Source organism: Dermochelys coriacea, chromosome 1, assembly GCF_009764565.3.
Source record: "Dermochelys coriacea isolate rDerCor1 chromosome 1, rDerCor1.pri.v4, whole genome shotgun sequence".
Classification (NCBI taxonomy): Eukaryota; Metazoa; Chordata; order Testudines; family Dermochelyidae; genus Dermochelys; species Dermochelys coriacea.
In genome coordinates this window covers 80,052,693-80,068,559 of record NC_050068.2, presented here as the reverse complement: position 1 = coordinate 80,068,559, position 15,867 = coordinate 80,052,693, and the positions used below count along the sequence as shown (strand labels likewise).

General features: G+C 40.9%; 1 long non-coding RNA gene across 1 annotated transcript in view; it reads right to left on the bottom strand.

Moving 5' to 3' along the window:
• Positions 1-5,340: 5,340 nt before the first annotated feature.
• LOC122457969 overlaps positions 5,341-15,867 on the bottom strand; it is a 31,942-nt gene continuing 21,415 nt past the window's right edge. The window contains exon 3 of the long non-coding RNA XR_006277764.1: positions 5,341-5,888. This is a non-coding gene — a long non-coding RNA (uncharacterized LOC122457969). The remainder of the gene's footprint in view (positions 5,889-15,867) is intronic.

Genomic DNA, 15,867 nt, shown 5'->3' with positions numbered 1-15,867 from the left:
GCCATTTGGGGATCTCAAGCAAAAATTGGGGATTGGTCCTGCTTTGAACAGGAGTTGGACTAGATGAGGTCCCTTCCAACCCTTAAAAAATCTATGATTATAAGCTTCTATAGCAAATTCAAGGTTTTCTGTCTGCTTATTTTCTTTCTGTCTCAATTGCTGACTTTTTCTCTCCCCTCCTCCCATTCTGATTCGCAGAAACTGCTAGCTAGTTTTGACCTTGCCTCTGAAAGCCTATTCTATGTGATTTAATATGTTTTAATTAACCCTATACTATGTGGTGTTCTATTTCATTCATTCATGGTGGCTGAATGCACATAATATGGTTGCAATTGGCTTGATCACATTCTGGGATACACCCCCCTCCCCCCCAAAAAAATCTAGGGTAACAATTTAGGATACAAATTTCAAAAGTATCTACATGACTTAGGAGCCTAAATCATATTGACTTTGTCCTGACTTTGGAGAATCAATGGGACTTAGGCACCTAAGTCACATAGGCACATTAGAATTTTTACCATTATTCTCCCTCTGCTTCAGTTCAAATAATAGCACTTCTCTACCTCACAGGGCTGTTGTGAGGATGCATAAATTAAAGATTGTGAGGTGCTCAGATATTGTGATAATGGCAACCATATACTTACCCACAATAGATAAAGAGGGTATGAAAGCTGTCAACAAACTTTACCAAAACATCATAAAACAATTTAATTGAGATGAGAGCTTATTGCCTGAAATCTAAATTAGTTTCCACTGGGAATTTACTCTTGGTGAGGGTAGACAATACATCATGGGAGATGGAATATAGCTGGGGAACCCAGCCCATAAAGGAGAATAGGTATATGGACAATCAAACTACAACTTTCATGGATAGTTGTTTTGCTTCCCTGGCATTGTCCCTTTTGCCTCCTGGACAAAGTGACCCTTAGATCCAAGTCTATTTTTTAATATTATACTGTTAGTTCATTTTTTTCTTTCTTCCTCCTTACTGCCCTCAACCGCCTCTCTACTTACTACTTAGTTCCTTTTAGGATGGTTGTTTTAAAATATAAGCTATCCCTGCAATTTCCACCATTGACAGGACCTCTCCCTCTGCATAACCTCCCTGTCATTGGACATATGCTCATGTGAGGCTGTAAGTCCATTGAGGCCTGGCAGGTTCTTTCCTGCTCTCACTGCTTCTTGTCAGAGGGAAGGGGCAGGCCTTTGTAGGTGTCTGGTATAAGAGGGCAAACTGTCCTTTGGCCAGTCATTGTGCATATGCACTGATGTCACTCTGGGTTGGAGCTATGAAGGTGTCACCAGGGCCTATTACTTACTACACTGCTTACATACCATTCTTTCCCTATACTCAACACTGATGCAAATACAGAGTCCAGACCTGCTGAAATAATCTGAATATGAGGGGGCATTGTACCCTTATACTCCTGAAGGTGTGGGTTTCTGGGGCCAAATCCAGGCTCTACAGAGATTATTGGAGAAGGAACTCATCTAGATTCTTCACTCTGTTCCCTGATGCTACTAAAAATATAGGCCACCTCCTCACCGTTGGTGACGTTTCTAATTACATTGACTTGGCTTTGCTTCTTCTGTATTAAATTACATCTTTATAAAATATTCAAGCAGTTTTTTAATTAGTCATCTTTAAAAATATATTTCATTGCAATAGTCTGTTTCAGTATGCATTTGAAAACTGACCATACTGTCCATTAGACATTACCCCTTTGGCTCAATGATCATAACTTTTGAGACAGGCATATATCTAGCTTTGCAAATGTCACTAATGAGTGATTGCCTAATCAGTTCCTATATATCAAAGTTTGTTCAAACCCTCATTTCCCTGTCCAATTTGATAACTAGCTGCTCAATAAATGTGTTTATTTCTGTAGGATACAGAGATATGTATGTGTTGGGATAGGATGGGTTATTATTTTATGAGCTTTGCATAAATATAATTTGCAACTCTGGTAATAGTTTAATGCAATATTTCCTAAAGGAGTTTGGAGAAGGGACAACATATTAAATATACTTTCTACACAGTATATCCTTATTGAAATATCACAGAAGATCAAACTGTAAGGGACACGTTTTATTTAACTAGCTAGGAAAGTAATATAGCTAGGGATATTAAAAAAAATTCATATAAATTGTGGACTTGTCCTAGAAAAACTTATAGTCTTCTATATGTTTGGGGTCTGATTCTACACACATTGACATCAATTGGAATTGTTTTGATTGTGGGCCCCCTTTAACATTTGTTTCACTGGATTAACTTGCCTAGTATATTGTTGGTGCTTTTTCTAACATCAGTGACCCATTCAGACACCACCACTGCCCCTTACTGAACTGTAGCAGAACTCGAGGGCCTTGCAGATCAGCTTCCCAGTGGTGGAGAAATCAATGATGCAGAGTCTGGATATATTGTAAAGTGTACACCAGTCCTAGAACAGAGGTGATCACAAACAGCATGCAGGCAATCCCTTCTTTGAGGAATCACAGCCCAACACCAATACTTTGTTCCTAGAGAAAAATCTCTCCTTTAGAAACTGACTAATCAGACACTAAGGCATTGCACAAACTTTCCAGCTGCTTGCATATCTTCCTGTCCAAAAGCCATTGCTCCCACCAGAATCTTGCATAATGCAAAAGTAATGCATGGCACATTTTTCCGGGTTTGAACATTTGTTTGCACACTTAAAAAATTAAAGAAAGAAAGAAAGAAAGAAAGAAAGAAAGAAAGAAAGAAAGACTATGTGTAACAGCATCACCTCATGACACCTGCCAAAACAATATTTTTATTCCACTGCAAAACACCATAATAATTCTGCTTTTTATTAATTCTTCATATTTTTAGATCCCTGCCAGTACATTTGAGATGGATGTGAGTTTTGCACGAGTTAGGTCGGGGTGAATTCTGTTCATTATTTTAATGTTTCAAAATGACTACATTTAATTTGTCATACTTATATTCATAGTTCATTAATTTTTGCTTTTCACTCCACGAAACTGAAACCATATCATTTTTAAAAGAAATATTTCTACTAAAACCTCTCATTAGAGTTTTGTACAATGTATTACATGTCAGTGTTAACTTTTTAGATTAGGAAAAAAGAAAACAAATTACTTACTTGGAATTAATGTGTAAATATTTTCAGTAATATTGAATACATAAATGAAAATATTCATCTGGAGAAATCATGTTAAGTAAATAGGTTAGTGTCACAATCTTTTGTTTAGACTGATGCAGGTGTAAACATATACACAATACATTATTGTTCTTTGCTTTGTATAGATATAAAAATGTAATTCAACATTATTTAAATGCTACAAATGTTTCAGTCTTTCTGTCCATAATTCCATTTCACCTTCCCTCTGTATCTCCTCTCTAACCTTTCAGTTAATTCTATCCATGACGAAAAACAAAAAACAAGTTCCCTGCAGAACTAATGGCCAACATTTTCAGACTTGGTGGATAAAGTTATGTTCCTAAATCCATATTATGCACAGCAAAGCCCTTAAACACCTACTTAACTTTAAGCACCTAAATAATCCCATCCCTCTTTAACAAAACACTTATGTACATATTTATTTTAGACATGCATTCAATTCCCTTCAACTTTGAACACATACCCTGTGCGCTTTGCTGATTAGCGATAGGATTACTCATGTGCTTGAAGTTAAGCCTTTGCTTCAAGGCTTCACTGAATCAGGGGTCTCAATAGAAATGGCATGATTTTCAGAGGTGCTGAACAATCAGAGCTCCTCTTTGCTTTAATATAGAGAGGCACAGCAGCTGAGCACACAACTTGCATGTATTACTGACCATTTAGATGTGTATGGTAACCAGCCAATAACAATAAACAATAAGAAGGGATGGTCCAGTTGCTAGTATACTAGACTATGATTTGGGAGACCAGAACTCAATTCCCTGTTCTGCTAGGGGTTCCTGTGTGACCTTAGGCTAGTCTCACCACGACTCAGCTATATCCAAGTTAGTGATATAGGGATAAAAAAGTTTGGGAGGCATTCAGGTACCGTGGTGATTTCTAAGGGAAATACTTGCTCATGACCTTATTGTAACCCACAGAGAGCTCATGAGAAATCAGAATCTCTTGACAGGTGTGAAATTATCCCAGAGTAGCGACAGAAATAATGATCCTAACACGGCAGAGACGTTATTAGGCTTCTCTTGGTTGTCAAAGAAACTGGCATTACAAGTGAGGAGAAGCTGCAGAGAACTGCAGTACTCTGCAGAAAGCAAAGCTGAGTGACATCGTCATCAGGAACCCATTATATGCTTCATACTATAGGTGTGGTGGATGTGAAATACATTAAATACGTCAGAGCCACACAAGTACTTGTAAAATATCAGGACAGGTAGAGTATTCACGACAGATGTTCAAGCACCTTGATACTTCCTTTAGACATTAAGGGCTTGATTTTCAAAATTAGGCATGTCTAAATATGCACATAATTTGTGTGTGCAGTTATGAACCCCTGGCTTGTTAAGTGTCATTATCTTCTGTATTGTTCAATTCCATGTTCAGTTTACCATCAGTTTATATCAACCCCGTTGTAACAGTACCTTTGCAGAGCATCTGAGTGAAAATGGGGCTGTGTTCTCCTTAGGAGTAAGCAGGTGAGGCTTCAGGAACCAGAACTCATTGCTGCTGAACTGAAGGATGCGTACAGAGTCCCTGGCCTGATGGAAATGCTGAGGGAATTCACAGGTAAGTTAATGCCAGATCAGCAGGGGTTCTCTGGGTTTTCTTATCTGCAACCTCAAAATCACCCATGTTTTTTCCCATCCTTTTCCCTGCTAACGGTACTAAAAGTGCTATAACACATAGACAACAATAGTTATTACCTAGTCCTGCCTTGAATGCGGGGGCCTGGAACAGATGACTTCTCGAGTCCCCTTCCAGTCCTATACATCTATGATTCTATGATATAACTCACGGCCCCAGCCGAGGGCAATTATACACTTTCTGGTGGGGGATTAGGAGCACCAAGGTGACAATCATTGGGTTAATGAAGTAACTGGGGGAAAATATACGGGGAGGAAACAGGAAGCACAGGGCAGATCACAAGAAGCTCAGAGTGAGCCTGGGCTGGGGAGTGAGGGAACCCTACTGTGCTGTAAACCGGTGTTTCACAAGTATTACAGTAGGTATATAAGAGGGAAATAAATGCACACCTCGGTGAAAGATAAACAGGCTTGTGGGGGGGGGGAATTGGGATTGGGATTGGGATACCATCTGAACTGGCTAGGCCGTGAGGTTCACCAAGTAGCAAGGGAGGCATCCTGTGAGAGGTCCCCATTACCAATAACTTCTCTGGCATGTGAGGGACTGTGATGCAAGGACCCTTAAATTCTATTATTTCTGCAGTTACTCTGGGGTAATTTCACACTTGTCATGAGATTTTACTTGATTTCTCACGGGAGCTCTGAATGGGTTACAATAGGGTCATGAGCAATTATTTCTCTTAGAACAAGGAATTAAATTAATTCTTGTTTCCAGAGTACAGCTGGAGTTCAGAAATTGATTTACCTGATGTTATAGTCTTAGTTTAGTTCCATACTTATTTAAAAGTTATAATTCTTCTAGTAAGAAAACTAAAATCACTTTACCTCTGCATCTTCTTTCTTTTAGGCAAAAAGTAACATCCTCCCTAGATTTAGCAAAAAAATTGATTGTGGGGTCCTTAGAGTAAAATTCCTTCATGTCAGCACTTCAGTCTTAAAGTGACTCTATGCTAGAAATGCAAAACATTGGATTCAGAATCAAACCTATTTAATGAGTGATTGTACTTTTCACTCCAGAAGGGACCTATTTGGAAGAAGAGATCCAGAGCATGGAAGCCAGAGAAGAATCCAGAGATTGGTTCTGCATACAAAAGAGATTTTTAAAGTGATTTAGTGCCCCAGAGAGGGAAGAGCTCTCTTTAGGCATATAGCAGAAAATATGAGGGAAGACTTCCATGCATTGTCTCATTGCTCTTCCTCAACTTTGTTTTCTAGTGAGATGCTAGGATACTACTGCCACAGGTTTCTTGTTAGTGCTACCTGTAACCAGCCCTTTCAATAAAAACATTTGATTCACTAATTTGGGGATTTTTTTTCTTGATGTATGGGACTGTAGAGAGTACAGCCATTCATGTGAGGCCTAAGAGTGCAGGGTGGTAGCTATGTACTCCAAGTAAAAGATCAAGATGCATCAAAATAGTTCAGAGTATCCTTCATTGTGGTACTGGATCATGTTTGGAAGTGCACCATCCACAACCAGCTTGGCCCACATTCTGCTCTCAGTTACACCGATTTAAATGCTGAGTAATTGCACAACAATCAATGGTGTTACAGCTGTGTAATAGTGAGCAGAATTCTGGACCCTTAAAGCCAAAGTTCAAACCAAGTGGAAGGCAGAGTCTGAAGAACGGTGCATCGGAGGCAACAGAGTTCTAGCAACTTCTCTCCAATGCAATATGGGGGCCCTGTCAGAGTAAATCTGCATTGCTGATTACCAAGATGACTTGTCTAACTCCACTTCCCCAAAAAGAGTTAGAACTGGTAAAACCCAGGGCTTAACATTGCTGTCCTCATTCATGCTTCCGAAGTCTTACTAGCCTCCACAGAAACCCTGCAACTGACCTTGCCACACCTTGATGCCTTCTACCAAAGATTCCCCCGTGCTGCTTCCCACAGCTCCCATTGGCTGGGAACGGGGAACTGCGGCCACTGGGAGCCGCAGGCAACCATGCCTGTGGACAGGCAAGGTAAACAAACTATCTCGTGGCCTGCCAGTGGATTACCCTAATGGGCCACGTGCGGCCCACAGGTTGTAGGTTGCCCACCGCTGCTCTAAAATATATGGTCCAGTGCAACCACAAGCTATGGGACTCAGTAGATTTTACCTGATAATAAAGAAGAATAATTTCATTCACTGCAGCAATTTCTGGGTGACGTTCTATGACCTGTGCCCTATAGAAAGTCAGACTAGAGAATAATTATGATTTCTCTGTGTCTTAAAAATCTGTGAAATCAGACAATCTGGCAGCACAATTATTTTTGGCAAATTCACGTTACAGTCTGGTGTTCCTAATTATGCTCTTTTTCAAAGAAATTCAAACAATCTAGAGGTAACTTCAAAAAATGAATGTAAAGTGTTCAATTTGAACTACACTGAAATGGCAGACCTTAATTATGAGGGAGCTCTGTTCACAGATTACTGACAGAAAGCAATATCAGCACAAATGGCCTAAGAGCTAAGCACATGAATGATGTAATGATTGTGGGAAGGGGAGGCTAAAGCTCAAAGCAGACTGTCTCTTTACAAAATAAGTGTATAATCTTATATGCAAGAATTCCTAAAGGTTGTTAAATCTTAGGGCTCCATTTCTTGCTGTTGATTACCATACTGCATGAGATCAAAAGGGCCTTTTCTTTTTTCTAATGTATAACACATGGTGAAACATCTAGAAAATGTGTTGTGTTTGGAACGTTAGTTAACTACTTTGGAATAAATGGTTTTCCAAAAAAGCCAAAGCAGATGCGTCTGCAGCTGCTAATGTTAAACATATATATTTTCAGCCACAAACCACTATGCATGGTCTAGAGCTAAAAATTCCTCCTTCAAATGCAGTAACAAGGAGGTTACAATTATACTATGCGGTGTAAAAGACTGAAAAATTAAGGGCTAAATTCTGCTATCATTAATTGCATTAAGTAATCTGCAAGAAACTCCTCTGGGCCTCCTTCCTGAGTCCTACTTGAAAATTATGCAGCAAAAAGCATAGCAGAAGTTCCCAGTATTCGTGCCTTCATCTCTCTTTGCAGCTTCTTCTTTTATTTCCAACCCTTTCTTCCTGCCATCATCAGTGTCTCTGGGATTCACTTTTGTCAGTGGGACCAGCTGTCCTGAAGGGAATCAAAAACTTTTTTTCAAGAAATGTCTGCAAGAGCCACTTTGGGGGTTGCTTGTCTCCAGATAGCTGAGTACACCACACTTAGTCTGTGTAAATGAAAGGCTATGTCTGATATGAATTCCATTCATGCAAGAAATGAATATGCATAGAGAAGATGTAAAGACTTCCCATGAAAGGGAGAGAGGAATCCAACACTGGGTGCATTTCCTGAGACGTATTATTAAAGCAATGACTCAAGGTAGTGCACTTGATGGTATAACACCAGGAAATGTCTTAGAACAAGAACAGTGAGTTGAATTTATTTGCCTCTCTGATTTCTTCCTATGCATAGAATATCAAGGTTGGAAGGGACCTCAGGAGGTCATCTAGTCCAACCCCTGCTCAAAGCAAGACCAATCACCAATTTTTGCCCCAGATCTCTAAATGGCCCTCTCAAGGATTGAATTCACAACCCTGGGTTTAGCAGGCCAATGCTCAAACCACATTCCTTCCCCATGACTTGTTTAGAGATTTCTTTATCATTTCTCATTATTGCTTAACGGTCACATATAGAAGCGAACTGTTGTTTCTTTGTTTTTAATACATCTTAAATTTTTGCCATATCATGAGTTTGCATGCAGTATGAAGGCATTTCACTGCCCTTCTTTTGATGCAGGAAAGATGGTCAAATTTTAAACTGCTTTACTAGTTTTTTAAAAAAAAGAAATATGTTTGAAAAGTCAATGGTCCCACTGCATTAAAAGCCTTTGTGGAACAGCTATAAAACTTTAGGCAACTGAATTAAAGTCATTTCAATGCAAACATTCAATGCTATCTTAAATAACCTGTCAAAATTCTTCCTGTCGGCTCAGATTACTTACAAACATTGATTTTTTTTAATAAAGTCACCCAGGAACACCATAAATACCTAGCTCAATTTCCTTCACTCACCAAAGTGTTTAATGAATGTATAAGGTGCAGGCAAGCTGTAGTACTGCCATTATGCAGCACAGGAGAAGAATGTCATAAAACATTCCATCTAGCAGATTCTCAGGCAACAGTCTCAGAGTCACTTTATTTTAGGTAGGTAGACTTATGTGTTCTGTTATTCTAGCCAGAAAGAACAACCACAACAGAATACTGAGAAGTCAGTAGGTGCCATAATTTACTCCCAGCTCCCCACTACAAACATAAGGGCTTCCTCCCACTCATATTTAAATCAACGGGGGGCTTTTCCATCAGTTTCAGTGGGAAAGGATTGGGTTTATCTAAATCTAGAGTGACACTTATTTCTAATTGAGGCTATTGCATAAACTATCATCCTATGAAACTAGGTGTTTCATCAGCTGGCCAAGAATTTTCCTCTAGGAAGAAAAAGCATTGAACAAATCAATCCCACACCTACTATAGCTTTAATATAAAGCACTATATGATGGAGTAATTTGATGCATTTTAACTATTTTTGTTACCTCTCCGAATTATCACCTTATAGAAATGTTGATTAATTGCTAAGCACACTGAAAACAGCTGAATATTCTCCCCCAGAGAGCTACCACCTGTTGGATGAAGTAACAGAAGACATGAGTGCTTTTCTGTGGGGAGCCAATTGTCCTCTTTTGCCACCTAACTACACACTCTCCTGCCTGCAGCAACTCTAGGTCTCTCATTTCCTGGGTCTGTAACAGTAAGAATAATGAGTAGTCTGATTCTCAGTGCACCACTGCACAGCTGAATGGTTTCTCTCCCTCTTGCCTGGCAATACATAGAACAAAATATATATTTTTATCTCTTGAAACTGAACGTAATGCTTATGAAAGGCAACAGCATGAAAGACATCTGATCCTTTATTTATACAAAGGTGCCTCCTTCCCGCACCTCTAAGTGCTTGAATACTTGAGGTTCCCTCAGACCTATAATCTGTTGCAGAAAAGAAGGCATAGAGAAGTGAAGCCTTTTCTCTCTTTATGAGCACAGCTGATTTTTTGGGTAGTATTCATCTCAGCACTGAAAGAGGACCCTGACAGTTCAGGTTAGGGCAGGATGTCTAGTTCTCAGTATCAGGCTTCTTTCAAAACAGATGCGAGTTCATCACTGTCCACCAAGCCTGAACTTTCCCAGGCATCTTCATGTGATAAAATCATTCCCATTCCATAACAGTGAAGCCTTAACAGGACTAATCTAAAAGCTATTCTGTGGTCCCAAATGTTTGGTTTTGATAGACTACATTATCTCTTTCTTAAGGTGCTCTATTAACTGTCTCTTTCTTATAAAGCCGGTCAGCTGCAAATGTACTAACCATTTTCTGTAAAGGCTCTTGTAAAATGTTGGCATCCCTTCAGGTTGTTTTATGCATTCACCCACTGAATGAATTTTTTTCCTATATTACTTTATGGTCTACACTTCAGTAATAACCTTGTTCATCTTTCTGAATGATTGTCTAGGTCAAGTGGATTGAATTGTTCTTGTGCACATATTGTTGCTCTGCTGAATTAGGTGACTGCACATGCATGCATATTATGAGTTACCTTTCCTCACTCTCAGCTACAGAGTATTTGGTTCGAATGAGGATAACTGCCCAGTTTGTCCCTGCATTTCTCTTACTAAACAGTTCTCAGACTTCCTGCCTCTTGGCTGTGCTATTGTGCGCCCAGATGCCAATGACATTTGAATAGTCAGTGAGCTAGAGATGGAGTGAGTGTCAGGCGACAGCCCATTGGTTAGAGCTCTCAATGAGATGTAAAAGACATGATGTCAAGCCCATGCACCAATCAATTAATTATTTATACATAGGAACCTACCAAATTCTCAGTCCATTTTGATCAATTTCATGAACATAGGATTTTAAAAATCTTAAATTTCATGGTTTCAGATATTTAAATCTGAAATTTCACAATGTAGTAACTGTAGGGGTCCCAACCCAAAAGGGGGTTGAATGGGGTAGTCGCAAGGCTACTGGAGGGGGGATGCGATATTGCCACCCTTACTTCAGTGCTGCTGTTGGTGGTGGGGTTGCCTTCAGAGCTGTGCTCCCAGCCAGCAGTCACAGAGCTTCCGGCAGCCAGGGGCAGTTCCCAGAAGAGGGTCTGACCTGGCCCTGGGAGTGGCCCATGCAAGGGAATAGAAAGTCCTATCCCTCCCCAGCTGGGAGTAGCAGCTAGAGCCTGGTGCAAGGTAAGCGCCCCTGGCTAGGGCGCCCCCAGCCCTGCCTCTCCCCAACTCCAGGACCAGCACTTGGGGCTTAAAGAAGCCTTGGGCTGGCTGTGTGTGCGGGGAAAAGGGTGACCATTGTGTTCTCTCCCCCCCCCACATGGTGCCCTGGGCAGTTGTCCACATTACCCACCCATAAGGCCAGCCCTACCCCCTGGAAAAAGTGATCCCTCCCCCCATACAACACCTCACTTCTGTGCTGCTGCTGACGATGGTGCTACCTTCAAAGCTGGGTGCCCGGCCAGGAGCTGCTGCTTTCCATTCTCAAGTCACCCAGCTCTGAAGGCAGCACAGAAATAAGGGTGGCAATACCACGACCCCTCCACCCCCCCTACACACACACTAGCCAGATTTCACGGGGGAGAGCAGATTTCATGGTCCGTGACACAGTTTTCATAGCCGTGAATTTGATAGGGCCCTATTTATACAAAGTGGGACAGCTTCAACAGGAGAGATTGGAGAGCCTTTCCCTTGAATGCTCCATAGTCTGTTCCTGGGAGGTGGAAGAGCCAATTTCAAATCCCTGCTCCCCCTCAGGCAGAAGGGAGAATTGAACCCAGGTAAACGTCCAAACTGCTAAGCTAAAAGTTATAAGGAGGTCTCCCTACACACACACACATTTTTGTGACTGTAGCCCCCAAAATTTTATCTATTAGTGGAATTTGTGTCCAATTCACAAATAGTTTTGGATCGATCCAAACTGCATTTTCTGATGAATAAATTGTCCAAAAAATTTTACCCGGCTCTACCTGCATTGCTACATTTTGAAAAGGCGCAGTCTGTGCTCCCCTTAATGTGGTGCCAGCACTGGTGGAGGGTGAGGAAGGAGGGTGATGGGCAATTGCTCCTCATCTCTTTTCAGAAGCCCACTGCTACTGGCAGACCTAGCCTCACAGTCCTTGATCTTAGGGGAGTGCCAGGATTGCAGATGTGTTGGGTCCCTGTGCAAGGGAATGGAAGGGAAGGAGAGAAGAAGAAGGAATCCTTATGTCCTCTCTCTTCCCCGCCTGCACTGGCACAAGGCCGGATAGAGTCACGCCCTGAATCCTTTAACTACTGCAACTGATGAAGTTATTTATTTAATCTACCACTGAGAGCTCATTTACTAGATTGTTCATCTTGTGCTGTCACTACCTTAATGGACTGCTGACATTTGTTTACTCAGGCCAAGCCCCAGAACAGCATGAATTACCTGGAGCTTTACAGGGAACAAACTTGATATCAAGATACCTTCATCCTGGAATTCCTTTCTGATTGCATTAAGTGCTCTCCTTTGCTGTGCTGCAGGGCTGAGATTAGGAAATATCTGTATCCTCTATGTGACTGTTTCAATGCCCCCTCTTTTTCCTCAGCAGCTACTGTATCAGCAGGCTCTCTGTGTCCTGTGTGCTAAAACACAAACCACATATTCAACGTAGGGCCAAAACCCACTGCTTTCCTGAGATGTGTCTTTAGTACAAAGGAATGAAGAACAAAATGAAGTGTTCTTTCTACGTTTCGCTGCTCAGCATAACTCTCATGCCCTCTCTGCTTCACTTCCAAGATTCATCCATCAGGGGAGTACGGCACAGAAACCGGATTCTGTGTTCACACAGTGCTAGCACAGTGGGGTCCTGGGCCATGATTGGGGCTCCAAAGCACAACAGTAATACAAATAATAATAATAATTCTTTCCTTCTCACCCCAGTCCCCCCAAAAAGGAGATCTATTCCTCCAGCTTTGATACTACTGGCAGGTGTCTCTAGATAGATCTTCACCTCCTTCCTGCTCTGGAGGGTCAGCCCATCATAGCATTGTAGAGAGATTCCTGTGCCGGAAAGTTGTCATCAAGTGTGAATTTCATATTGTCCGTTATACTGGTGAGAATTCTGAGCATCCTTTTTCCCTTGAAGCACGCAAAGTGAACAAAATCATGTCTATGATTTTCCTTTTTTTCATCAGCATCCATTACTAGCAGTCTGTGGTTCACTGAGACCACTGGTATATAATATAAGAATTACTTGTATAACAGGAGACAATGAGGGCACTCCTGTAGCATGGAGTCCTTCCTGGTTAGTCACTACCCTCCTGCTGAATTCCTTAAACTCATTTTGGATCAGACTGTTGAGCTTCCAAAGGATAGCGGGTGTCCAAGATAGAAATATTCCCCATCTCATGTATGTCATTATGATTCAAGTCCTGATCCAAAACCCACTGGAGGAAACAAGAGTCTTTTCATTGACTTCAATGTGCTTTGCATTAAACTCTCAGTGTGTGGCACTCATACTGCTGAGCCAGAAGGTCACAGAGTAAAATCCTTCACTAGAACTTGGGCTTAATACATAATGATGGCATATTAGAGTGCAGTACTAGCCCATGAAAGCTCAGGGAATGAGAAACTATGGGCCAAATATAGCCCTGGAATAAGGTGGCAGAATGCCACTGAAGTCAGTATACTTGTGCCTGCTTACAACTGATCTGAATTTGGCCCTACTGCTAGAAATCAAACACTGTATACAGTACTACCAATGGGCTGGTGTCCACATCCAGTATCACGTCACAGCACTGAATAAGATCAGTAACTGAGACCACTGCTAATCACACTGACATAATAAAATGAAAGAACTATAGAACTACAGTTGCAGGTTTAGTTTTAGAAGATTGACTACTATAAACTTCAGTCCTTTGAAAATGCAGTTAAAATCATACAAATGGTGTTCTGCATCATATTACCTAGGAAACCTGTATGTTAAATGCACCATGAAACATCTGTAAATTAGAGGTGCCGTACCAGCAGAAAATCCTTTATAAGGACAAGCTTTGTATACCTCTGAGTTCAAACCATCCATCCCAAACCCACAGATCAATCTGATTCTTAATATTCAATTATATGGTTTAGCGCTTGCACCAGAGTTTCAAAAAAATCTGTTGACATAGGGCCTGATCCAAAGCCGATTGAAGTCAGTGGAAAGAGTCCTGTTGACTTCAGTAGGCCTTGGATCAGACTCATGGTGCTCAAGTATTGTGCAATAATAGCTTTATTCTTTCCTGCTGCTCATACCTTCTTTGCAAATTCAGCCATTTCTACTCATTTAATTACAAGGTCATCCCTGGCAGATGACATTTTGACACAGTCACTGCTTTTCTTTTCTGATTTCCAAATTGAACAAGTCATTTCTTTTCACTAATCCATGAAGGTTATTCCTAAAGGTGAATGAAGCAGTTGTTGAAGCAAGAAAAAATTGTTTTCTTAGGGTGTGATTATTCCCTTTTTTATTTGATATGAATAAACAGGTAGTGAAATCACCCCTGAAACATTTCTTATGTATACATGGTCCCACTGGGGCCTCTACGTACCTCAGTGAATGAAACAGACATGTATGCCAAATAATTAATTTGCAGGGAGAAGTGACAGAGGCAACCTGTTCCCAACATTCTCAGGCAAGTGACCCTGCAGCTAAACCAAAGAAATAGATTTGTTAGGTAAATCCATTTGAGATTATTCTATAACCCACTGATTTCATCAGAGTTAAACTAGGTAAGAATTTGGTCCGCAGAGTCCATGTTTCAGAGACAACATGATGTGACTTATAATGCTGAACCCCTTTCTCCAATGATGCAGACAGTCATGGCGAAAACATTATGTAACAAAACAAGATATCTGAAAGAGCCGTAGTCAGTAGACAGTGTAACTGTCTAAATGCATTAATGTATAAATAATTGTAATATTCTGAAATATAATACTTGGCTGCCATTAGACAAACAACTAGTATTTCTGGGGTACAGTTCTAAAATATATATTTCTATCAATTGGAGTTTTATATTTTGTATATCAGCCAAAATTTTTGACCTATGATTAGGAACTCACTGTAGCTATTACACTGTATTAATCATAGTTATATTTATTTTTAAATGTAGCCATAATGCCAGAGAATCAATATGGTCTGAATCAGATGCTGAAGTGTGATGTGACCAGATGTGATCTTAGTTTGATTTTGAAAATGGTGTTAAGAGTGTATATATTTTTTCTTAAAACCTATAAAGAAAAAAGAAATATGTAGAACAATTGCTCCTACCTGTGGGGTGGAAGGGGTATAGGCTGCAATACATTGTGCCTATATAAACAGTATATTTCAAGATCATGGCCCCTGTGTACTCAGAGGTAGACACTGGGCTCAGTACTTAGTGCAGTTAGGATGGAGAGGCAGGTGACTTTAAGCTGTCTTTCATACCCCCCACCCCCCACGCTCTTAGGTCAGTTGAAACTGAAACAGCTCCTGGCATAATTTAGAGTAGTTTCTGGGCTACTCTCAATTATTCTGCGGCATCCTCTGATTAGCGGAGCCAAGAATTAGGTGGAGAACTGTGTGCTCTGACATGGCTCTCCCTTCCCTGCCCCTCACTGCTTCCCAACATGCCCTCTTTGCAGAAGTGGTGGGAGGCAGATGATGTAGAACCAGTTACAGAGGCTTTGCATCACCTGAAGTTTCCTCTATGTTGAGGAAATTCTTGGCTGCCCCTTTAGGGCAGTTTTCTGGCTGCTTTTCACTGCCTCAGCTGGGCTAAGTAGCTTGCCTTCCTGGGATCTGTATCTTTAAGGACTGAGCATTGCAGACACAGAGTCTAGGCAGGGTGCTGTGAAGCTCTTATTGCTGTGATCAGGGGTGCAACAAAGGGAGTGGACCCAAGGGACCCAAGTCCCCCCCCCCCGTCCTCTTGACATAGACCAGAACTACTATAAATTTCACTGTCCTGGTCTTCCCAATGGAACGGGAGAAG